This window comes from Schistocerca piceifrons, chromosome X (assembly GCF_021461385.2).
Source record: "Schistocerca piceifrons isolate TAMUIC-IGC-003096 chromosome X, iqSchPice1.1, whole genome shotgun sequence".
In the NCBI taxonomy this organism is placed as follows: domain Eukaryota; kingdom Metazoa; phylum Arthropoda; class Insecta; order Orthoptera; family Acrididae; genus Schistocerca; species Schistocerca piceifrons.
Window position 1 is genome coordinate 704,938,774 of NC_060149.1, and position 25,406 is coordinate 704,964,179.

General features: G+C 40.6%; 1 protein-coding gene and 1 long non-coding RNA gene across 2 annotated transcripts in view; both read right to left on the reverse strand.

Annotated features, from left to right (window-relative positions):
• LOC124722627 (organic cation transporter protein-like) overlaps positions 1–25,406 on the reverse strand; it is a 348,546-nt gene that overhangs the window by 200,966 nt on the left and 122,174 nt on the right. The gene's annotated exons all lie outside the window — the stretch shown is intronic.
• LOC124722844 lies at positions 7,478–10,489 on the reverse strand. Its single transcript, XR_007006452.1, has 4 exons — positions 10,273–10,489; positions 10,122–10,190; positions 8,080–8,270; positions 7,478–7,954 (listed from the first exon to the last, which is right to left on the reverse strand). It is a non-coding gene; the product is annotated as an uncharacterized LOC124722844 (long non-coding RNA).

Here is a 25,406-nt window from a genome sequence, read left to right on the forward strand (position 1 = left end):
AATGACTGTCAAATGGCTCCGTGCCAGCCGTAATTAATCCAATCTTGTCCACACGATCGCTACGGGATCGATATGTAGGGGGTTTTACAATATTCCTAGAGTCATCATTTAAAGGCAGTGTTTGAAACTTTGTTTGTAGGCCTTCTCGGGATAATTTGCACTTCTCTTCAATTGCCTGCCAGTGCTTTCAGAATTTCTGTGACACACTCCCACGAGTAACATAAACCTGTGACCATTCGTGCTGCCCTCCCCTGTATACGTTCGGTACCACCTAGTAGTCTTATTTGGTAAGGATCCCACATACATGGACAATATCCTAGTATAGGTCGCATGAGGGTGATTGCATTTCCCTAGTATTCTCCAATAAATCGAGGTTTGCCACCTGCTTCACCTGCGACTGAGACTATGTAATCGTTCCATTTCATATGCCCATAATATGTAACTCCCAGCTATTTGTATGACTTTACCGATTCCATCTGTATCCTATCCCTACGGGATCGATATGTAGGGGGTTTTACTAAATTCCTAGAGTCATCATTTATAGGCGGTGCTTGAAACTTTGTATGTACGCCTTCTCAGGATAATTTGCATTTATCATCAGTGCGGTAGTCCTCAGTCACAGGATACAACGTTTTTTCGTTTTGTGAAGTGCACAGTATTACAATTTTGCACATCTTAAGTAAATTACCAGTCTTTGCAAGATCTGAGAGAACATTTTTACAGCTTTCAACACACTTTTAATGAACTTTAAATGCACTCGTCCTTATAGAAAGGGTGTGTGTGATGCAAATGTCTCTACCTATTGCAAAAAAATTGTACACTTCTTGCAGATATGTGCGTCTGCCTGCATTAAAACAACTGAAGTGTAAATACACCCATTCTTACAGAAAAGTCGCATGTGATGCACATGTCAGCAATTATATATAAAAGTGAGACGTAGACTAGTAGAAAATAAATGACCAGAGCTTAACAAATGAGATTTATTTGTTCATCAAAATAGATTACTGCTAATCTGTATTTCTTTTTACAAACAATATATGTATGTGTGTTCCACATGATGGACTAGTTCATTTACACATTTCGTTTTTTGCGTATATACCAACAACAAAATATGCTTCGCATGTTGGATTTTACATAATATGTTTTGTTTTCAACATAGAGAAAACAAGGTACAAAGCTATATAGCTGTAATTTAACTTCATTCTGATCAGTGGTTCACTTTCTACAACGTTTTGAAAGTGTAATTTTAACTATGGGCACCTGAACATACACACACACACACACACACACACACACACACACACACACAGTTCTATATTTACATCTACTATAGATACTCCGCAAGCCACCGTAGGCTGCTTGGCGGAGGGTACCCTGTATCATTACTAGTCATATCCTTTCCTGTTATACTCACAAATAAAGCAAGAGAAAAATGACTATCTATGTGCCTCCGCATGAGCCCTAATTTCTTACCTTCGTGGTCCTTACGCGCGATGTATGTTGGCGGCAGTAGAATCGTTCGGCATTCAGCTTCAAATGTCGGTTCTCGAAATTTTCTCAGTAGTGTTTCTCGAAAAGAAAGTCACCTTCCCTCCAAGGATTCCCATTTGAGTTCCCGAAGCATCTCCGTAACACTTACGTGTTGTTCGAACCTATCGGTAACAAATCTCGCAGGCCGCCTCTGAATTGCTTCTATGTATTCCTTCAGTACAACCAGGAACAGATCCCAAACAGTCGAGCAGTACTCAAGAATAGGACACACGAGTGTCCTATATGAGGTCTCCTTTAAAGCTGAATTTTAGGAAAATTCTCCCAATAAACCGAAGTCTACCATTAGCCTTCCCTACCACAGTTCTCACGTACTCCTTCCATCCCATATCGCTTTGCAGCGCTACGCCCGCGTATTTAAACAACTTGATTGTGTCAAGCAGGAAATTAGTAATATTGTATCCGAACATTATAGGTTTAATCTTCCTACTCATCCGCATTAACTTACATTTTTCTACATTTAGGGCTAGGGCTTGGTTTCACCTACACCTGTAACACTCAACTTCGACCTCACTAAAGACTATATTTTTGTCAACTGCAATGAACACGCCCTCTCCTGTGGCCTCTAATCTGTCTTTCCGATATACATTCCACGACTCGCTAATTATCTCAGAGCTTTACACTTCGGGTTTCAGCCAGCTTTCGTTTCCAAGAGTAATTCAAGCGCGAGTTCTTTCCTGGGGGGCAGTAATTTCGGAAACTTTATTATGAATACTTCGAAAGTTTACTGATAAAATTATGACAGTCGAACTCCGTTTGACTTCACTTGCTGCATACCGACTGACGAGTGTTTTATCAGAGCACCACAAACTACTGCCTAGCCTAAAAAACCCTAATGTGCACTCCACCAGTACTCTGCTACCCGAGTAGCTGCTTCCTTTGTCTAGTGCACCCCTGACATATCAAGGGGAATCCTGAAAATCCCCTTACGATAACTCAGGTCGAAATCCGCAGCCAAGACCGTCGCATAGTCGACGAAGCCTTTGGTTGGGACTCTAGACTCGGCTCCATACCAAAGGACCCCGATCAACTCTGGGAACCATGCTGCAAATTTCGAGTTCTGCTTGCACCCCGCGCGAGTGGCCAGCAGTCTTAACACCCTCCAGCAGCCTCAGTCTGCTGTACGATCTTATATATATATATATATATATATATATATATATATATATATATATATATATATATATATATGTGTGTGTGTGTGTGTGTGTGTGTGTGTGTGTGCAATATTTACACAAAATAATTTGACTATTTACAGAAATAGACATGCAAAATTTATCTTACAGGTTATGTTTTTCTCTATAGTCGATGCACTTCTATTATTTTTCCAGCAGCTTGAAATACTCATAGCACATTTTACAAGCAGCTTATGCACTTATACATGCTTCTTCCAACAGCATGGAACTGTCTTAGTACAGTTAACAAACAGTTGGCAGAAGTACACATTTTGTGAGCTTAACTAGACTTGATAAGATATGAAGGGCTTATTTAAATAGTGGTACAAGTCGATTTTTGTTCATCTTGAGATACAGAGTGCTAAAGTTAAATGAGCGCTGAAAAATCTGCAGTTGAGATACCGGAAATATTCAAGCATATGGTTTCTTGCTAGAGATGAACCTTTCTTTCTCTTTGTTTAGATCATTAATTTCAGAAGCATTATAGGCAGAAAAGTGGAGGTAATGGACTTGTACCACTATTTAAATAAGCCCTTCATATATTTATTTACATTATCCATGTGAGATGTAAAACTAAACTAAATTCAATCTTTTTTGGTATACCCAGTAGCAGTGAAACCTAACCTACTGTGCAGACAATACACACATGGTGTGCAAAACAACATGACTCACTCCTTTAATGAGCAAAAACAACATAACTCATATACATGATGTGCAAAAACAAACTTACTTCCATACAATCATGCACATTCACTCACAGATAGTATGTATCATCATCTTTCCTTGCAAGGTTTTCAAGCTCGGAGAACATCCATTCCATAGGGCTATTCCCAAACTATGAAACAAAATGATTAAGACTTGAATCATGTGCATATAGACCTTGATGTGCCACTGCAATAAGTACATGCCATTCTGTGAGGGCAGTAGAATCGCCCTCACAGCCCACCACAGGAGTGAGAAGACATTCAAACTGAGCATATATTGAAAAGGGTACTCATTTATTGTTGAGAAAATTTTTAAAATTTAAGATTTTATTCTCCTCAGTAGGCATTCTGCATATAATGCGGTCCTTGGCAGAGCGATGCAGCAGATGCTTTGTTAGTAGCTCACTCATAGTAAACGACTTCAGGCACTTAGAGCAAAAACGCCATTTATGAGGGGTTTACATATTTGGGAGGAGAGAAAGCGGGACATACTTTTCATCTTGCAGGTATGTTGTTTCTCGACTTTGGAAATCAACCACAAATCTCCATGTGTCACATGCCGATCAGTAACTTTACAAAAGTAAAGGGATCCAACAACTGTGTGTGTAACACCACCATCATTTCACTTTCAGTCCCCCAGGCCAACATGAATAGATATACACTGAGAGGACAAAAGTCATGGAATAGCGATATGCACATATACAGATGACAGTAACACCACGTACACAAGGTATAAAAGGGCAGCGCATTGCCGAAACTGTCATTTGTACTCAGATGATTCATATGACAAAGGTTCTGCACGTGATTATGGCCACACAATGGAGATTAACAATCTTTGAACACGGAATTGTAGTTGGAGCTAGATGTATGGGACATCCCATTTTGGAAATCGTCAGGGAATTCAATATTCCGACATCCACAGTGTCAGGAGTGTGCCAAGAATACCAGATTTCAAGTATTACCTCTCACCACCGACAATACAGTGGCCGACGACCTCCGCTTGATGACTGAGAGCAGCGGCGTTTGCATAGAGTGGTCAGTGCTAACAGACACTGCGAGAAATAACCATAAAAATCAATGTGGGTGCATCCGTTAGGACAGTGCAGCGAAATCTGGCGTTAATGGGCTATGGTAGCAGATGAGTGACGCAAGTGCCTTCGCTAACAACACGACATCGCCTGCAGCGCCTCTCCTCGGCCTGTGACCATATCGGTTGGACCCCAGACGATTAGAAAAATGTGGCGTGGTCAGGTGAGTCCCGATTTCAGTTGGTAAGACCTGATGGTAGGGTTCGAATGAGGCACAGTTCCCATGAGGTCATGGGCCCAAGTTGTCAAAAAGCCACTGTGCAAGCTAGTGGTGTCTCCATAATAGTGTGGACTGTGTATAAATGGATGCGGTTATGTTCGGCTGCTTGGAGACCATTTGGAGCCTTTCGTGGACTTCATGTTCCTAACCAACGATGGAACTATTATGGGCGACAGTGCACCATGTCATTGGGCCACAATTGTTGGTGATAGCTTTGAAAAACATTCTAGATAATTCCAGTGAATGATTTGGCCACACAGATCACTTGACATGAATCCCATCGAACATGTATGGGACGTAATCTGGAGGTCAGTTCATGCACAAAATCCTGCACTTTCGCAGTTATGGACGGCTGTAGAGGCAGGATGGCTGAATATTTTTGCAGCGGACTTCCAACAATTTTTTGAGTCTATGCCACATCAAGCTGCTACACTACGCTGAGCAAAAAGAGTTCCGACGTGATATTAGGAGATATCCCATGACTTTCGTCACCTTACTGTATTGAGATTCTGCATGCCGGATTTAGTGATGACCTAAAGGCTTTTGGAATCTTCAATACCATTTTGGTTATAACACCCACCAATATCCATGGGCTGTTTCTCTGATCACTATGCGTCTTTCTCATAATTTCTTTTGTAAGTCAGAAATGACCACACAAAGCAGAGCTGATCTTAATTTTTGACGTTAATAACGCCTTGTTTTTTATCTATATTCTACAGAAGGCAGATATGCAAGGTCCCCACGTATTGTATCATAAGCATGTACATTATCATCATCATACAGAGCTCTACAGAGAGCTTTACCTAAACCTCTTTGTTGGAATTCAGGATAAAATCATCGAACAACTTAGCAATAGAGGTGCCCCACAATCTCTAGCCTCTCTCACCTCACTTGTGTATTAAGACTTTTTTGAGACATCTTCCTTAGGTGGGAGAGTGAACTCACAGCATAAGGATACTGTGAACTGTTTAAGATATTGGTGCGGGCTTTCAAATAACTACGCACCCTCCGACTCAGAGTTGAAATATTAAAAGTTTTGGCTGGTTTCTTTGTCTAGGGGCTGGGATACGTAGTTGCCGCATTACAGGCCAAATACTGCTAAGTCTACAGTATACGATAAGAATACACACATGAATCGAATGGTCGAAGGTTTCTATCACTCGGCAATTGCAAATTATGAAAGTAACATATAAATTTATAAATGAAAGACTGAAATTAATTGAAATCTGCAGGTACTATCTCAACGACTTTAAATGACGAGTACGGTAGTAGAAATACATTTGAGAATGCGGTATATTTCTGCGAAACACTTATTGGTGTCGATGGTCCAGCAATTATATAAAATATAAGTTGAATAACAGGGAAACAATAGATTCCTACTTTACGTAATTAGTTATGAACAACAACACAGCTCGCGAGATATTCACTTCCAAACGCGTACTACGTCTTCACTGTAGAAACCACGAAAATCTCACAAGTTCACACGTCGGCACTCTAAGTATTTCTAACTCTCGCGACCACGCGCAAACCGTTCCACTCTCCAAGTCCTTCCGCCGACTCCGCGTCCGTCGCGCCGTTGCGTCCAGCACTACCCGTGTCGGGTACCGTACTCCTCGTGTCCTGTGCGACTCTCCCTCGAGCCGCACTCTCCCAAACTTCCTCGTGTCCTCTCCGGAAACCATGCTCTCCTCCCACTTCCATCCTGTCTCCCCATTCAGAAGCGCTGTGATTGGCTAGAGCGCTCCCGCCATATCTTCAAGCGAACGCACATTCACAAACATAAGGGAACACTTTCTAAATACTGGATTTACGATTAAATACTTGAAATTAAATAAATGTTCCTACGGCTGGACCATAAACACGCTCTAACACACGTTATTAAATACATAAACAATTAAATAAACATATATCAAAATAAATAGGACAACAGGTAGGCCAGTAGCCTAATGTCTCTGTGCTTTCTAAAACACAGTAAATATTTAACCAATTTCTTCATGAATAGTATAATCGGATGTAAACAAAGACATAGATGAATAAATATATTTATAAGCATGCTGCTACCGTTTTTTCGTGTAACTGTGGAGTACTTATGGCCTGACGCGATCGATAGTAATCGGCCACTTTGACATCCAATAACTAATGTACTATTCAAGTTACATGGCCGTAATGTATACGAATTTAGGTTTACACTAATAGCTTTCCAAAGACACGGCGATCGACAAAATCGGATGAAGCGTTTATATTTTGGAAATTCGTTGCTGGGTGTTACTTGTATAATTTACTGTCAGATACTAACCTTTAAACTAATAAAGACATTGAAAATCTGATTACATCATCAGAATCGTCGTGCAAATAATAGTAATGTACATGTTTATTTTTGAGGTATCATGATTCAGCTGGCTACTATTAATTTCTATACGAACTGTGGAATGTCTGCCATTAAGATTTCATAAAGTCGGCCATCTTTGGCACTCCTGGCATAGACATCTCCTTCATTGACACAAAGCACCGTCCTCGTCACAGCGGAATTCCCAGACACGCGACTGGACCATGCACTGGGGCTACCCCTCTCGTCCGGCTAACGTTTGGCGCCACGTGCTTGCTGCCGGGCCCCGGCTTTGACGAGTGTCCTGTGCGGCAGCCCCAATTCCGAACATAGAATATTTCCAGGGCGCCACAGCTCGCCCGTTACCTCACATTGGGATGTTCCATTTCCAGAAAAGGTAGGCACATGTTCATGTAAAGAATCAGATATTGATTCCCGACTGTGTTACAGATGCAGTACTTTCTCCAAGTACACTTCGAATAACTCAGAAAATGGTAATGCTTTCTGGAATACCTGAACATTCTCATCTTAACAGTCAGAATGGGCAGACGGGCTGCTGCTGACTGGTAACTGATCGCCACTAATACTACGAAGACCCCATCCAGGTGGCCCTGATGTTTGCAATAGTGATGGTACTGATCACATCGGTGGTGATGCTGATGCTGATGGCACTGCTGCTCCTCATGATAGGTTGGCCAAGTGCTGTGTTGTTGCTGACATCGGCACAGACGTGTGTGGTACTGGCTGAGGAGTCAGGACACAGCTGCTGGCGCTGCTACTACTTGCAACTACTGTGTGCTGTGTAGTGACCGCAGTTGGCACATCAGCTATCAGTGCTTGTGATGGTCATGGTGTTGGTGGCTGGGGTGGCAGTTCCAGTTCATCGAGCATTTCTGAAATAGCATAGCACAACAGCCCAGAGGTATCAGACAGTTACATACTTACACACACACACACACACACACACACACACACACACACACACGGAGAAAGAAAGAGATATATTAATATTACTTACCATCAGTAGAAGTCTGAGATGATATGGTCAATATCTGAATACACTGCTTTATGTTTAACTGCCAACACTCTAATGTTGATGATGATGAAAAGGTGTGGGTGCAGGAACAATATGTGATTCTACATCTACATCTTCATCGATACTCCGCAAGCCACCGTGAGGTGCGTGGCAAAGGGTACCCTGTACCTGATCTGGAACAGCAAGAAAGATACAGTCTCATTAAAATGAAAGAAATATACAGACACTAATACATACATGCATACAGGGTGTTACAAAAAGGTACGCCCAAACTTTCAGGAAACATTCCTCACACACAAAGAAAGAAAATATGTTATGTAGACATGTGTCCGGAAACACTTACTTTCCTTGTTAGAGCTCATTTTACTACTTCTCTTCAAATCACATTTATCATGGAATGGAAACTCACAATAACAGAACGTACCAGCGTGACTTCAAACACTTTGTTACAGGAAATGTTCAAAATTTCCTCCGTTACGAGGATACATGCATCCACCCTCCGTCGCATGGAATCCCTGATGCAGCCCTGGAGAATGGCGTATTGTATCACAGCCGTCCACGATACGAGCACGAAGAGTCTCTACATTTGGTACCGGGGTTGCGTAGACAAGAGCTTTCAAATACCCCCATAAATGAAAGTCAAGAGGGTTGAGATCAGGAGAGCGTGGAGGCCATGGAATTGGTCCGCCTCTACCAATCCATCGGTCAACGAATCTGTTGTTGAGAAGCGTACGAACACTTCGACCGAAATGTGCAGGAGCTCCATCGTGAATGAACCACATGTTGTGTCGTACTTGTAAAGGCACATGTTCTGGCAGCACAAGTAGAGTATCCCGTATGAAATCATGATAACGTGCTCCATTGAGCGTAGGTGGAAGAACATGGGGCCCAATCAAGACATCACCAACAATGCCTGCCCAAACGTTCACAGAAAATCTGTGTTGATGACGTGATTGCACAATTGCGTGCGGATTCTCGTCAGCCCACACATGTTGATTGCGAAAATTTACAATTTGATCACGTTGGAATGAAGCCTCATCCGTAAAGAGAACATCTGCACTGAAATGAGGATTGACACATTGTCGGATGAACCATTCGCAGAAGTGTACCCGTGGAGGCTAATCAGCTGCTGATAGTGCCTGCACACGCTGCACATGGTACGGAAACAACTGGTTCTCCCGTAGCAGTCTCCATACAGTGACGTGGTCAACGTTACCTTGTACAGCAGCAACTTCTCTGACGCTGACATTAGGGTTATTGTCAACTGCACGAAGAATTTCCTCGTCCATTGCCGGTGTCCTCGTCGTTCTAGGTCTTTCCCTGTCGCGAGTCATAGGCTGGAATGTTCCGTGTTCCCTAAGACGCCGATCAATTGCTTCGAACGTCTTCCTGTCATGACACCTTCGTTCTGGAAATCTGTTTCGATACAAACGTACCATGCCACGGCTATTGTCCCGTGCTAATCCATACATCAAATGGGCATCTGCCAACTCTGTATTTATAAACATTGCACTGACTGCAAAACCACATTCGTGATGAACACTAACCTGTTGATGCTACATATTGATGTGCTTGATGCTAGTACTGTAGAGCAATGAGTCGCATGTCAACACAAGCACCGAAGTCAACATTACCTTCCTTCAATTGGGCCAACTGGCTGTGAATCGAGGAAGTGCAGTACATACTGACGAAACTAAAATGAGCTCTAACATGGAAATTAAGCGTTTCCGGACACATGTCCACATAACATCTTTTCTTTATTTGTGTGTGAGGAATGTTCCTGAGAGTGTGGCCGTACCTTTTTGTAACACCCTGTATATGATAGACATGCTGATATGGTGTAGCCAGTGCCTCAATGCATGGACTAAAATTTAGCTACTACACCTCCAGTACCATCAAAACTGTGAACTGTGTTGGAGATGCAAGATGATAACTGATCGATTCTGAAACAGCACGAACGATTCTGAGTAAGTCAAACGTAAGAAAAAATATGGACACTCGTACTTGTATAGAGAGAGACATACCATCATCATCAAGATCCTGGGACGGTATTGCCAGAGGGGTTACTCTTCATACATGATCACGCATCAAATCTAAAACAACAACATAACAATCAATAAGTATCGAAAATAGAGGTGGACACATACGCACCTATAGAAAATATATGGTACTTACATTCAAGATTCTCATCCTCTGCAAACACGTGCCTTAAATCCACAAACATCTCATCACTGAAGCAGTGCAATGGAACACTGGTCATCATCGACCACATCTTTGAAAGGAGGACACTTTTTGCTGCTGGTGGTGGTAACACTGTCACCGCCTGACCACTGCATTATGACATCACCTGCAAATACTAGGAGTATACTGATGTGAAACTGAGCCTGCTGGGCCATCTTAAAAAGGTGGAGTGGTGGTGGGTGTAGATTCTACCCAGTACCATTCCAGCATCTGCCAGGAGTGAATGCATGCCGTGGTGGCTCTTAGGTTAGAGTGCTAGGGGCATGCTTGTGACATAAGACAGTTCCCAAATCATTTATTTATAATCCTATTCAATAGTACCGTTATACTATCTAAACCACATACAAAACAACTATTCTTATTGAGTCTAAGATGATGCAGTGGAGGGTATCTGTACCTTTACAGATCTCTAAAAGAGGTGTTTTTGTAAATGTCATGTATCCATAAAGATCTCTCTGTACCTTCCACATAAACATTTGTGCTGTATGAATGAAATTTCGAAATAATGTCATGGTATCTTCAAAAATCATTCTGTCTTCTTCCCAGTTGATGCCATGATAATGTCGGTTTAGCCACAACACACTTTTTTGCGTTTTGAGGCAGCTGATGTCTCTGAAAGACTTAAGTGTTGTGGTAACCTGCCCCTCGTTTGCGAAAATGATAAATGCGACGTTTGTAAACGTGAAATGTCAGTGTTCATCAAAAAAATCTTAAACATCTACACTAATAATAGAACTATAAAACTGTCATGTCTGTCTATTTGAACACGCCAGTCTCCAAAAGTACTGGACGAATATTCTTGGAGTTTTCAGAGATAACATGAGTGTAAATTCGGGAAACATATAGGCTCTATTTCATCAAAATCAGTCGATGGAAAAAAACATCAAAAAAATCTTAAACATCTACACTAATAATAGAACTATAAAACTGTCATGTCTGTCTATTTGAACACGCCAGTCTCCAAAAGTACTGGACGAATATTCTTGGAGTTTTCAGAGATAACATGAGTGTAAATTCGGGAAACATATAGGCTCTATTTCATCAAAATCAGTCGATGGAAAAAAACATCAAAAAAATCTTAAACATCTACACTAATAATAGAACTATAAAACTGTCATGTCTGTCTATTTGAACACGCCAGTCTCCAAAAGTACTGGACGAATATTCTTGGAGTTTTCAGAGATAACATGAGTGTAAATTCGGGAAACATATAGGCTCTATTTCATCAAAATCAGTCGATGGAAAAAAAGGCAGCGTGATTTAAAGTTTTATGCAAAACCGAGATGTCTGTCTGTCTGTTTGAATTCGCTAATCTCCAAAACTAATGCATAAATTTTCATGAAGTTTTTACAAATAAAATCATATTTACTTGCATAAGGTGTACGGATTTATTGATTTTCCTTTGTGTATCAAAAATTGAACGATACTGCATTGCTCCTTTCGATAGGTTTTATTTATATTTGATTTCATTCCTAGGAAAGTCTTTTACCTCAGTGACAGAAGTATTTTCAGAAGTTTACATTGCTCACAGAATTAAGTGCCACAATCTATCTTTACTTGGCTACTCCTTACATTTACATTTCGTTTTTGTTTACAAATAAAAATGCCTAGAAAACAGTAGTGTTTTTCTGAATACACGAATACTCCAGAATGGCAGAAACACTATGCAGTCTCAAGAATCCAGTGAAAATCATTAGGTGAGACTTGCGTCGGCTCAAGAACATCAAACTGTAACTCACGTTTAGGAATCTCCTCCCGGATGTGAGGTCTGATGTAACTCTGATCAAGAGCATCATGCATTATCTCACTCCTCCCCCACAGAGGCTTATTAAAGTTACTTCCCTCCAACACAACATCACAGAAGCGGAAATTCTGACTAGAAGTGGTGCATGCGAGAAAATTTTTATACCCTGAAACCTACTTATTCTTAACTATTTACCATTTCGCTTTAAACATGTGCAGTGCATGGTGATTTTATGTTATACCATGACCATTAACAAAGCACAAGTCTAGACCTTATGTGTTGCATGTGTGGACCTTCGTGTCAGTTGCTTTTTGCATGTCCAGCCCTACGTGGCTCTCTCAAATGTTAGTGAAGCAAACAAGCTATTCATTCGAGTTCCCAAACATTCGAGTTCAAATGCAATATACAAAGAAGCTTTATAAATCAAAAATAGATTCCCTATGCCCGAAGTCTGGGATACAGCTATAAATAAATACCCAGGCATCACTCGGTTTATCAGGTAGTTGATTATAATGTTAGCAGTTTGAGGCTCCATTATGAAATAGTTTAATTGTTTTGCTAATCCTATTAATTTATAGAAGTCTTCACACAATTCTGTTAAGTGGGCCGTAGTTGCTGATGCAGTATTGATGTGAATGCTGCTTATTTTTTCTATGAAGTTTTTAGGGGCTTCAGATTCGATATAAACATCCATTGACCACTCTTCACTGACACATTCTGTTTGGAAAAAATCTATAACGACATGTAGAGCTCGTTCCTTAAATTCTCTCAGACTAAGCAGACATCCCTTATTCATTTCACTCTCGTAATATGGAGGATAAAACATAGAATGCATGTCAAAAAACAGACTGTATACCTTATTGGCCAATCTTGTTGTAAGTTATCTTATGAGTAAAATTAGAATTTAAGTATACTCAGACATCTGTTAAGTTACAATTTTCGAATTCGCTTGAGTCACATATGAGGTTATGCTGTCCTATTGGTTTGAAATGTGAGGATGATAAATCGAAATGTTTCTAATTGAACTGACGTCTTAATGATCCATGGCTGTCTAGATGAGCTTTGAAGTAGGGGATAGTCAAACGGCTCCCATGATCTGAAATTTAAAGGCAATTGAATTCCAGAGCCAAGTATTTGCATTTCTAAGAGTACAAACATTCTTCATCGGGTGCACTGACATGAGGACATAGGGTACCTTCTAAATTAATTTCCTGAGCACAGTTCTCTTCTCCATTAACACCTTGGTTATATGAATTACCATCTGCTCCACTTCATACTAATATAAGTTTCTACTTCCTATTAACTAGAATCCTCCTCTTATCCTCAAACTACCCTATAAGTATCTTGAAATGTATGCATGTACTAAATTGCTTGTGCATGTCTGCCAATGGTGGTTTGTCCATAAAACATCCTGCGTTTTCTAAACTGTTCAAGCGTGATCTTGATGCTGAAATGTATGTTTTTAAGGTTGATATGATACCTGCATTCCAATGTCATTCAATCCATATCTTATTTCCTGAAAAGGAAAGTGAGTGTCTTATGTGTAATATGGGATATTGCTATGTGACTCACCTCCTTTTTCATGAACTTACCCTCCAAGCGCAGGAAACTCCGACTTGGAATACTCAAAGCATCCCAGTGTTGAATCACAGTGTGAACCCATCATTTGCGGTATTAGGAATGGTGTTGTACGTTTCTAAACACGTCAGCGCAATACTCCAACCCGCTCTGCCTAGTAAGCGGAAAGTAATACGCTCTTATTACAGTTGATGTACCATTTAAAGTCAAAGAGTATGACCTTGAAGCTCAGATGACGAACTGATGTGATGATTACTGTTTTTGTACCTTTTTTGTAGCTGTGAGGATCAACATTAGACATAGATGTCCACAGAGGTATGTATTGAACTTTTAGTAGAGTTTAAAAATATAAAATGTACAGTTACCGGCAAAGCAGCGGCGTAATTCTTCAGGAGGCTGTAAGTCGTTGAATGGTTCGAAGTAACAGACACTATTTTGGGTTCTGCTTCTAACATAGGCACCCAGCGAGTTCCAGGTATTCCCGCAATGTCTACATTTACAACTACACATTTATTAGATTTCCACATAGGCTTGGATAGGGTATTTCTCACGAAAACTCCGCAAAATCTTTCGATAGAGGACTTTTTAACGAATTTATGCAGGTCGATATTTGTAAGTGGTCCGTCGGGCACTATAGTTACTCTTTTTTTTTTAATGAACGATCCAAGTCCTTCCCTGTGTGCTTTTACACGTAGTCCCTTCACATTAGCCACAGATTCCATGAATGTAACGTTCCTTTTATCCTCGTTAAGCTGTTGTGCGTTTTCCTCACTTTTTTTAACTATTCTATTGATAGATGCCACACTACTGCTAGGAAACCAACTGCTGAAAGCCCCGCCAAGGCTGGAATAAGGAATGGAAGGATATTACCTGAAGTGCTTGGCAATGATAGGACTCTAGACGTTTTAATCATTTTTCCTTTTGAGAATCCTTTAGCTGCAGCCAATGATAGCTGAATGCATTTTCTTAAACGTACTAATGTGCCTTTCTTCTTCTTTTTCTTCTTCTTTGAGTGATGAGCAGCATGTATAAATTGATTGAAATTTAGCCCCATACCCATTTAAGTTTTGCATGCATTGCTTTATCTACTAAAAGTGCGGCGATGCTGATAAACACCGATATACCTTCTTAAACATATTTCCTTAGCTCAATCAGCTGGTATAATGTCTGTGGCGTGTCATCCTGAGAGGTCCTTATTCGCTGCGTATACAATATCAGGACATATGCAGGCCAATCTAAAACACTGATAACCGTGTCACTACGTGTGTGTCATTTCTCAAACTTGATTCCAGGTCCACAGTAGTTGTATGTAGGGGTATGAAGTTCTATTGGCAATTTATTGAGAATACCACTACCTATGCTGATGTGCTTCCCACCATGCCTGCTATGCTATTGCACTGTTTGAAGCTTATGTGTCTTCTTATATAGCAAAACGGCGTCCTTCACCCATCGGTTATGTGATGAAGGGAATCCAAGCAATTTAACAAGAACCTTTTCCCATTATCGCCCTATAACACTTTCTGTGAGAAAGACGTCTGTTTCACTGCTTCTTTGTAATTCTTCTCTACAAAAACTACTTTTAGTTTCATTACCATTGCTATTATTCAAAACATAAGTTCTAGGGTTTGTTCACTGTACATTGGAAATTGGAAATATCTCCGTTGACTGGTTTGGGAGATACAATTTCTCAAATGCTGTCTTGTGTTTTGAAATACAAACAAAGTTAACTACATTAAATTTCTGTTTGCGTTTCTAGTATTTTAATACGACTGTGAATTGTATTTGGAAGCTCACTATCAAGTAATTCAATTGGCTTAATTTTTATTGTCCTGTAGACAGAGAGGTTACACATGTGAATGATTTGTGGGAAGATATTAGTCCAGTTATAAGAACCACGAAGATTGAAACGCAGCCGTATTTGCATGTTCATTTTTCGGTTCAAACGCTCCAAAATACGCTGAGTAGTGGCATATTTCATATCACTTCATTACCGCCTTGATATATCTATTATAGAACTCTCCATCATTATCTCTTTGTTAATTGTATGGAATGCGGTTGGTTCATATCTGCAGCAGTTGTTCCAAAACCTATGCAATTGCCTTCCCCGTCTTTATTTTCATATGTAGAGCCCATGCAAATTTCGAGTACATGTGAATGAGCTTTAAAATGTGTTTTAAATCTTAATTCTCCCTTGAATATTGCTTCATATCTATAAGATCCCCCTGCCATAAGTCATGCAAACCTTGAATTACAATCACCCTACTTATAAATTTCTTGTGTACTGGTTTAAGGAACTCTTAAATAGCTATCTCCATTGTTATTGGATGATACGTCTTTCTCTAACCTCTGAAATTTATTGAAATGGTTTCATTCACATGTGCTATATCCCCAGCTGCAGATGATTCTGTGAGCAACAATAATCGTTCATCTCTTTTTTGGGGGGGGAAATGTGCTGTTAATTTTCTTATTCTAACTGTCGATAATGCCTCTGCCAGGTACATCTGCTACTTGCATGTTTAATAATGGTTTTATTTCGAACTGTTGGTGATTTTATTCTTACTTCAGTAGCTTTCTTACATACTTATATCACATGTAGTATATGACCATATATACTGGTAAATAGTAGTCTAATTTTGTGGTTTTTAAGTGTATTACATTCAGATGTTCTTTTGAACTGTCGATCTGTATTGCATTCTTGGTTAAACATTTAGGTTGAAAAGCCAGCATATTTGGGTTTTCCTTGCTTGCTTTGTAAGTTCTATATATCTGCCGATCGCTGTAATGTCTAATGAAATAACCAACAATATTATCTTCCTCCTCTTTTTTAACTTTCGAGAATAGTTTGAGAGATCCTGTGACCGGCCTAAACGTGTCTCTGAGTGACTGGTCCTTTTCCAAAGGCCCTAATTTCAGCAGTCACAGTTTCTCTCGGATAGCCTTACGTGTTTCAACGATTTTCTGTTTTATTAACGTGTTATTATATACTAAACCGACTTTGGAACAGAATACAACTTACGTACACTCGTGTTTGCCTTCTTTTCAATTACATTTGCAGTTAACTCGCTTGTCTCCTTTCCATTTACATCAACCCTAGCAGTTAACTTGTTGATTAAACTCAGAATGGTTTGAGAATAAATATTCAATTCGCTGGTACTTTTGTTGAGTGCTTCCGACCTAGTATAACATTTAATGCTATCGTTGAGCATTCATGTCAATGTACAGACGAATGTTCTGCCTTTCCATCTCAGACTGATAGTGAGTGGATGATCGGCGAAACTTGACTATACTGTAAAGTATAATGATGCAATTACCCACACCCCATCATCTATTAAAACATCGTCATTCAACAGCCTTGTTTTATCGATAACTAAAAAGACATACTGTGAATGATTGCAGGAATCTCTAAGTAAAGTTGTAAATTCGTCACATGTCATGTCAGTTCCTGCAAGTGCCTGGTAAATGTGCTTTACATTCATATTATCCTGTTTCAAGGCGATAATAAGTTTCGCAGTACCTCTTGCCAGTTCGTCTGAACCCCTGGATTATGTTTGTCTTAGGTAGAAGACATCAGCATCTCAATGATGGCCAAAACAAATGTATTTGCACATTTGATTCTGATTTTCCACTATGACATCGTCAAATATGAATATTGTATTAGGTTCTACTCATTTAGGCAGCAGGACATAATCTCTGGGTGTGAAAATTTTACATATAATACCGTCAATGCCTGAATTCATTTCCCCATGTTACTGATGTTACTGGTACTTGGGATGGAATAGCGTTTTTGAAAATATGTATACATTCTCAAAGCAAATATCATCTGGATGCATTAGTATGGACATGAGAATGTCCCGCAGTCAGATGGGCGGATGACAAATGATTTGATACTGCTTGGCAGTTATTCTGTTTTTTCCAAAGTATTCCCAGACCAATCTGTTACAACAAAGTCTTTTTGAAGGGAATGTTTCATCCATCCACTCATGTTGAATGCTAAATGACTGCATTACCAGACAGGTTTTTTTGAGGGAAAAAGGAGAACATTGGTGTCATACACATGCTTCATTTACTTCTGCAGGTAGCTGGGTATATATATTATTCAAATAAGATCGCAGTTCTATCCCTAGATCATGTGCTGTACACTCATACACAGTTCCATGTATTAACATGCAACACACATGTTCTTCCGTAGGATTCAGAACTTGCCGCGAAAGTTACTGTAAATTGATTCACCACGTTTTGTAGATTCTAAACACGTAAGGCCACCAGCTCAATCTCTGTTCCAGTGTGCGCTGTGTGGCAAAATGGCTTTATATTAAATTCGTGAAGGTCTGTTCCTGCACGTGAGTCGATTTTGTTTAGTTAAAAGTTTTGATTCCTCATGGAAATTCGCACTGATCTCGTGATCATCCAGTGTCACTGTAGGTTTTGTTTGAGTATTTCAAGTAAAGATTCTTGCAACCGCTTTTGAGTTTTACGCAGCTTAAACCACTCTGTAGGGGATAATATACAAGAGCGTGGCTTTTCAAAAATCACAGCTGGGTTGAATTCATGATTACCGCATTTTCCGATGCTGACACATTCACTTCCACTTGAATTTAGGGTTAAAGTCGTATTGGAAATGGCATCATCTGGAAATAAGAAAATAAAACGAGTTAAGCCTCCCTGAACAGTACAATACAGCCATACGCATACACAAGAGCATTCATGCAGCTTACATGATGTTGATTGTTTAGTTGGAGCCTGATGTTTTATGATGGTCATATTACCTCACCATTCGCACATTGCTAACTGCAGTCATTACTTATTGGTGATACACACACACACACACACACACACACACACACACACCAACTTTCACGGCAAGTTCTGAATCCTATGGAAGAAAATGTAACTCATTTTTTTATGCGTGTTGCATGTCAATACATGGGACTGTGTGTGTGTGTGTGTGTGTGTGTGTGTGTGTGTGTGTGTGTGTGTGTATCACACATTTTAAAAATGCAGAGTGGATAACATAATGAGAAAAGGGTGTGATCACTGTACTACAGTTGCATGGGAGGAGGAACCTAATGTTAGAGTCATTGCCAAGATAGAAGAATATGTTCAGTCTATGGAATGGACCTGCTACCACAACTGTATTTGGAGCCTAGTTCTAGACCTGGGACTAAATCAACTGCACTACACTGCCTTTATTCACTTTTTAGGCTGATGATGTACTAACAGAAAGGCTATTTATGCATGATCGTGATCTTCAAGTTTCTTTATTGGCTGATTGAGTTCTCCCAGCTTTCAATCAATATATTCCCTGATTATCACATCAGAATGTTCATTTATTATTATTTGCCTTATTGTCTTGCTCTGATGTCGCCAAAATTCGTTCATTATTTGGAGTAACTTGAAAGTATTTTTTTCAGATTCCTGATGACTAAATTTTCGTGGGTCTGCTATAAATAGACCTTCTGGTCGTTAAAGGATTGTGTGCTTTTCTTTGTGAATAAATAATATGCAGTAGAAAATCACGTTAAGTAGTTATTTACGTTCACTGATATATATATAGAGTGAAAAATATGTGGCAATAACCAGGACATCCATTGTTGCAGCTATAAATAGCAACCATACTTTCGTGTTGGAATCTGGTACAGGTGTGAGGATAATGCAAACTTCGACTGGTAGGAGAAGAACACCTTTGTTTAACGGGCAGGTTTCTACATGTATGAGGAATCAACATCTTTTGTTCCAGTTATGAATAACTACCCATTCAGCTATGAACAGAGTATGGCTGAACTGGCAATCATATCTCTCACACAGTCCTGCTGCAGCTAAATGCGGTGTGGTGCCCTCTGTATTTGGTGGAGTGTGGAGTGGGATGTGGCAGACATTTCCTGGTGACAGGGTGGGTGTTGGTGGGCAAGTAGAGTGGACAACCCGCAGTCAGAGCAGGTGGATGAGCTGGTGGTGGCTGTGTCTACAGAGCACATGGCATAGTGGCCGTGACTTGCAGCCTGACTCCATGGCATGGTACACACAGCTGCCATAAATTTTCCCAGTGTAGCACAGATGGACAGATTGAAACTTAGGGGGGATTGGGACTAGGTTTCACACACAGTTGGTTTGAATCATACTTAACAAAAAGAATGCAAAAGGTTGTGCTGAATAATTCAGACAATGTTGGAAATGCATAAAATATTAGTTACTGCTGTAAAATCACAAAGGGCATCCCATAGAGTTCAGTTGTGAGTCCACTCCTATTCCTTATATGTATATATGAACGACCTTCCAGTTAACATTCAGCAAGTACATTTGGTACTTTTTATGGATGATACTAGTCTTATAATAAATCCCATTAGAGAGAAAGTAACAGAATAATTGGTAAATGTTATTTTCCCAAGAATTATTATGTGGTTCTCTGAAAATGGACTCTTCCTAAATTTTGAAAAAACGCACTACATTCAGTTCTGTACAATAAATAGAGTCCTAACAAAACTGATGTAGCGCGTTGGCAGGAGTCAGTAAGGAGAGTCGAATGCTACAAATTTTTGGGTGTACATCGCTGAGTGTCTCAAACATTTACGTCCAGCTACTTTTGCTCTTTGTATAATTGCTAATTTTGGATACAAATGTTCAGCCTCCTAACATGTATTGCATATTTCCACTCAATAATGTCTTATAGAATTATTTTGTGAAGTAACTCGTCAATTAGAAAGAAAGTATTGAAACGAGTGGTAAAAATAATATGTGGTGTTCACCCACAGAAGTCATGTAGGTACCTCTTCAAGGAGCTGGACGTTTTAACTGTGCCATCACAATACATATTTTCGCTAATGAAATTTTTTCATAAACAATCCATCACAATTTGAGAAGTTCGTATCTAATGGTCTAGCGGCTAGTGTTTATGTCTCTGGATCACGGAGTCCTGGGTTCAATTCCCAGTCAGGTTGCAGAATTTCCTTGCCCAGGGACTGGGTGTTTGTGTTGTTCTCATCATTTCATCATTATTCGGGAAAATGGTGAGACCGGACTGTAGAAAAGATTGGTAATTCGTATGGGCACTGATAACCACGCCGTTAAGCACCCCACAAATCAAAATCATCATCATCACAATTTGAGAAGGACAGTGATGTACATACCATCGATGCTAGAGAGGGAAATGATCTTTATTACCCACTGTTAAAGCTGTCAAGGTCTCAAAGTGGAGTTCAGAATGCAGTATTAAAAATTTTTGATCATTTGCTGAATAATATAAAATGTCTGACAGATAGCGAAGGAAGTTTTAAATGTAATTTAAAACCATTTCTCCTGGACAACTTTTTCTATTCCATTGACAAATCTCTGCTTAAAAGCTAGTAATGAACTTCTTTTTAAGTGTAGTTGCATGACTAGGAATAAAGTGACAATGTGTTCATTAATGTTAACAGTCATCATGTATACATATCCTGTAAACTGATTCGTTCCAGAACATTTCGATAAAAGAAACACTCAGAAAGTCTGTGTAACATACAACTAACTAACTAGCTACTGCAGACAACATGGGAGCCGTACAGAATGTACCATATGGTAGCAGCAGAGCATGGCCACAGGGGTGGTGCACAGGACTCTTCCTCTGATGTCGCTTAAATGCCTAAGCTTTCCTAGCACAGCACAGTCGAGCATATCAAAACTTAGGTTGGAATGGATTTCAACTTAGGAGAAGCAATATGTGTGTGTCAACTTCAAGGGGTAAAAAACCCAGGAATTCTGTAATCATGTAGATCAGAGTATATAATATCTTGGGGGAAAAACATGTCACTGAAAGTCGGTCAGCAGGCAAGTCCAGACTGAGACAGGGCTGGACTTGCATAGGGGAAAAACGTTCTTTGTTTCAGGTGAGACAATAGCCTTTGGCCTAGAACTGATATAGGGGGGGAGGGGTGTGACCTTGAAAGAAAATGCCCTTAATTCCAGAATCACAGGCAGGACAAGAATCTCTTTCACCTATCAGGCAAACTTGGACCTGCAGGGGAAACAAACATCGTTTGTCCCAGGTGAGTGACATCAGAGGAAAACCCAGAAAATCTTGCAACAATGCACTTTGCATTTGTATTCCAGGGCAGCCATCTTGGATTCTGACATTATAAAGTTGTGCCACTTGACCGGGCCAGCTATCTTAGATCGCCATCTTGGATACTGACATCATGCCAAAATGCAAATGTCACTCTATCTTGGATCACCATCTTGAATTTTTTAATTTCACATCATAATAGTGCACTAGCTTGGATTTTTTAATTTTCCACCAGTTTATACTTAGAACAATAGCACTACTTCCACAGTGTCATCATAGGATTCTGAAAACCATGCAGCACAATTGGGTTATCTTTGAATTTCCCTCCAAATTTTGAGATTGTGGACATTTTCGTGTTCTTTGTCTTTTGTACATAGTGTAGTTGGCTTCTGTCAGAGGGGGTGGGAGGGAGGGAGGGGGATGTGTGATCTGGCAGACACAAATGATGTCACAGGGGGAGGTGTGAGGGCAGGGGGAAATCTGGCAACAATGCACTTTGTGCTTGAACTGGCACAGCATATCCACTCTCATGATCACTGACAGAATTACTATGTAGACATTCCCAAAGAGGTCAGGCCTATTTGTTGTTATTAGATCCAATGTATTTCCGTCATAAGTGGGCTTCAGAACAATCTGTTCTTAATAGTTCCCAGAGAATGCATTATGTAATATTTCTCAGAATGCCCACCACACACAAACTGTAATTATTCCAGTTGATGGTTGGATGATTAAAGTCTCCTACAATGATGACAGTATGACTGCAGAAATTATGTTCTAGTGAACTTAGGTTTTTGGTTACATCTGGAGATGAGTGAGGTGGTCGACAGAAGAATCCTAGTGTATGTTTACACCCACCCTTGATACTAAGTCTTGCCCAGCCAATCTCCACATGCAGTTCCAATTCCTACCTAGGTGGTCTTGAGTTGCTTGCCTACTGCGACAAATACTCCACCTCCATTTCTTATTAGTGTATCCTTTCGATACATGCTCGAATTTTTCCCAAATATCTCACTGCCTACTTATAAGTGGACTCATACTGTCATGGCCGGCCGGAGTGGCCGTGCTGTTCTAGGCGCTACAGTCTGGAGCCGCGAGACCGCTACGGTCGCAGGTTCGAATCCTGCCTCGGGCATGGATGTGTGTGATGTCCCTAGATTAGTTAGGTGTAAGTAGTTCTAAGTCCTAGGGGACTGATGACCTCAGAAGTTGAGTCCCATAGTGCTCACAGCCATTTGAACCATTTGAACCATACTGTCACGTTTTTTGTGCTTCTGCTTTGAGGTGAGTATGTGGACACGGTACCTGTATTCTGGTTTTCTAACGGAAACGCCGCTGCTGCTTCTGTACAATACGGAAGACAAGATTCGAGAGTGTTTACTAAGCAGCGTGAGACTGCTGAGGTGTCCAGCAGTCATATTTCGTCTCAACGTGCAAATGAACAGGGCATAGGCGGAGTGAAAGAAGTTCTTCAGTTCATAGAACGTAGTCTTTCAGCAAGCACATGCAGTATTTCTACACATACCAGTGTTCCACATACAAGAATATGGTGGACATTTCGTATACACACTCTCTGCACTTATCATGTGCAGTGTTTTCTACAGCTCGGAGATAGGGATGAAAGTGAAAGATTGAAATTTTGTCGATGGTTAATGTCGTATCACCGACTAATCCATTAACACTGTTTAATGATAAAGTCACATTCACCCGTGGCGTTGTCAAAAACACTCGTAACTCAAGTCGGTGATCCGATGAAAACCAACAAAACTTCGTGAACAAACGTCTTCAAGAACGATTACCTTTAAATGTGGAGCGTGATATGCTTGACGATTAATAGATTGGCCCTGTTGTGTTAGCGCATCATCTCGGTCCCGTTAGTTACACCTTTTTGAAGACGAGCTTCCAGCATTGATGGAAGAGGTTCCTTTGGCTATAAGCATTAGTATGACAGGGCCCCTGCACATTCTAGCCGACAGGTGATGTAGCGTCTAAACATAATATTCCACGGAAGATGGGTCGGCATAAATTGTTACTTTTCATGTTCAGTGAAGTTTCCAGACGTTACTCGTTTAGAGTTTAACTTGTGGGAATGGTTGGAAGGCGAAATATACAAAGAAAAAGTAAATAAGAGACGAACTGATCGTCTGGATGATGAATAGTGCTGCCCTCATACAATAATGTGAAAGATTTTGTCAAGAGAATTCGAAAGTGCATTGAAGTTGGAAGCGGAATTTATGAAAATCAACTTTGAAGTTAATCATTTGTGTCCGCGTAACATCTTGTTTGAGTATTTTTTTGTCTTATAGTCTAACAGCAGTGCCTGTGTAACAATTAAAAATGTTTTATTGGAATACGTCCTCCTAAAATACACTGACTGAAAAATTCGCGACACCAAAAAATAATTAATGTAGAGTAATGACATTTCGGGGGTACATTTGTCTAGATAACGTGTTTAAGTGATTAACATTCCAAGATCAAGGGTAAACGTAAGCGCGAGATAAGCCATTTCAAACGAGAAATGCTGATACATTAATAACCGCTGTATCCACCAGAATGTTGAATGCAAGAATGCAAACGTGCATGCATTGTGTTGTACAGGTGCCGGATGTCAGTTTATGGGATGCAGTTCCATACCTGTTGCACTTGGTTGGTCGATACATGTACAGTTAAAGCTGTTTATGGATGACGCTGGAATTGTCCTCCAATGATGTCCCATATGTGCTCGACTGGAGACAGATCTGGGGGTCTTGTAGGCCAAGGCAACATGATGACACCCTGTAGAAGATGTGGGCGAGAGTAATGCTGTTGGAAAACACCTACTGGAATGCAGCTCACGAATGGCAGCACAATAGGTCGAATCACCAGACTGACGTACAAATTTCCAGTCAGGTTGCATGAGATAACCACGAGAGTCATAGAAAATCGCCCCCAGACCATAACTCCAGGTTTAGGTCCAGTGTCTAACACCGAGGTAGTCTGGCTGGCCGCAGTGGCCGAGCGGATCTAGGCACTTCAGTCTGGAACTACGCAACCGCTACGGTCGCAGGTTCGAATCCTGGCTCGGGCATGGATGTATGTGATGTCCTTAGGTTAGTTAGGTTTAACTAGTTCTACGTTCTAGGGGACTGATGAACTCAGATGTTAAGTCCCATTGTGCTCAGAGCCATTTGAACCATTTGAGGCAGTCTGGTTGCGAGCCCTCAACTGGCCTCGTTATAAGGAACACATGGCAATCACTGGCACCGAGGCAGAACCAGCTTTCACCACAAAACACAACAGACCTCCATCCACTCCTCCAATGACTACTCGCTTGGTGTCGCTGAAGTCGCAAATGACGGCGGTTTGGTGTCAGTGGAATGCCTCCTACAGGGCGTCTGGCTCCAATTTGTCCTTGAAGTCAGCGATTTGTAATAGTTCGTTGTGTCACTGTGGTGCCAAAGACTGCTCATGCTGCAGATGCAGTACGCTGAACTAGAGACATACGGCGAACACGGTCTTCCCTTTTGATAATGCCACATGGCCGCCCGCATTTCGATCTGCTTGCGACCGAACATTCCCGTGATCACCATTGCCAGCAATCATGTACAGTGGCTACATTCCTGGTAAGTCTTTCTGCAGCATCGCAGAAGGAGCATCCAGCTTGTCGTAGCCCTATTACACGACCTCGTTCAAACTCAGCGAGGTGTTGGTAATGGCATCTTTGTCACCTTAAAG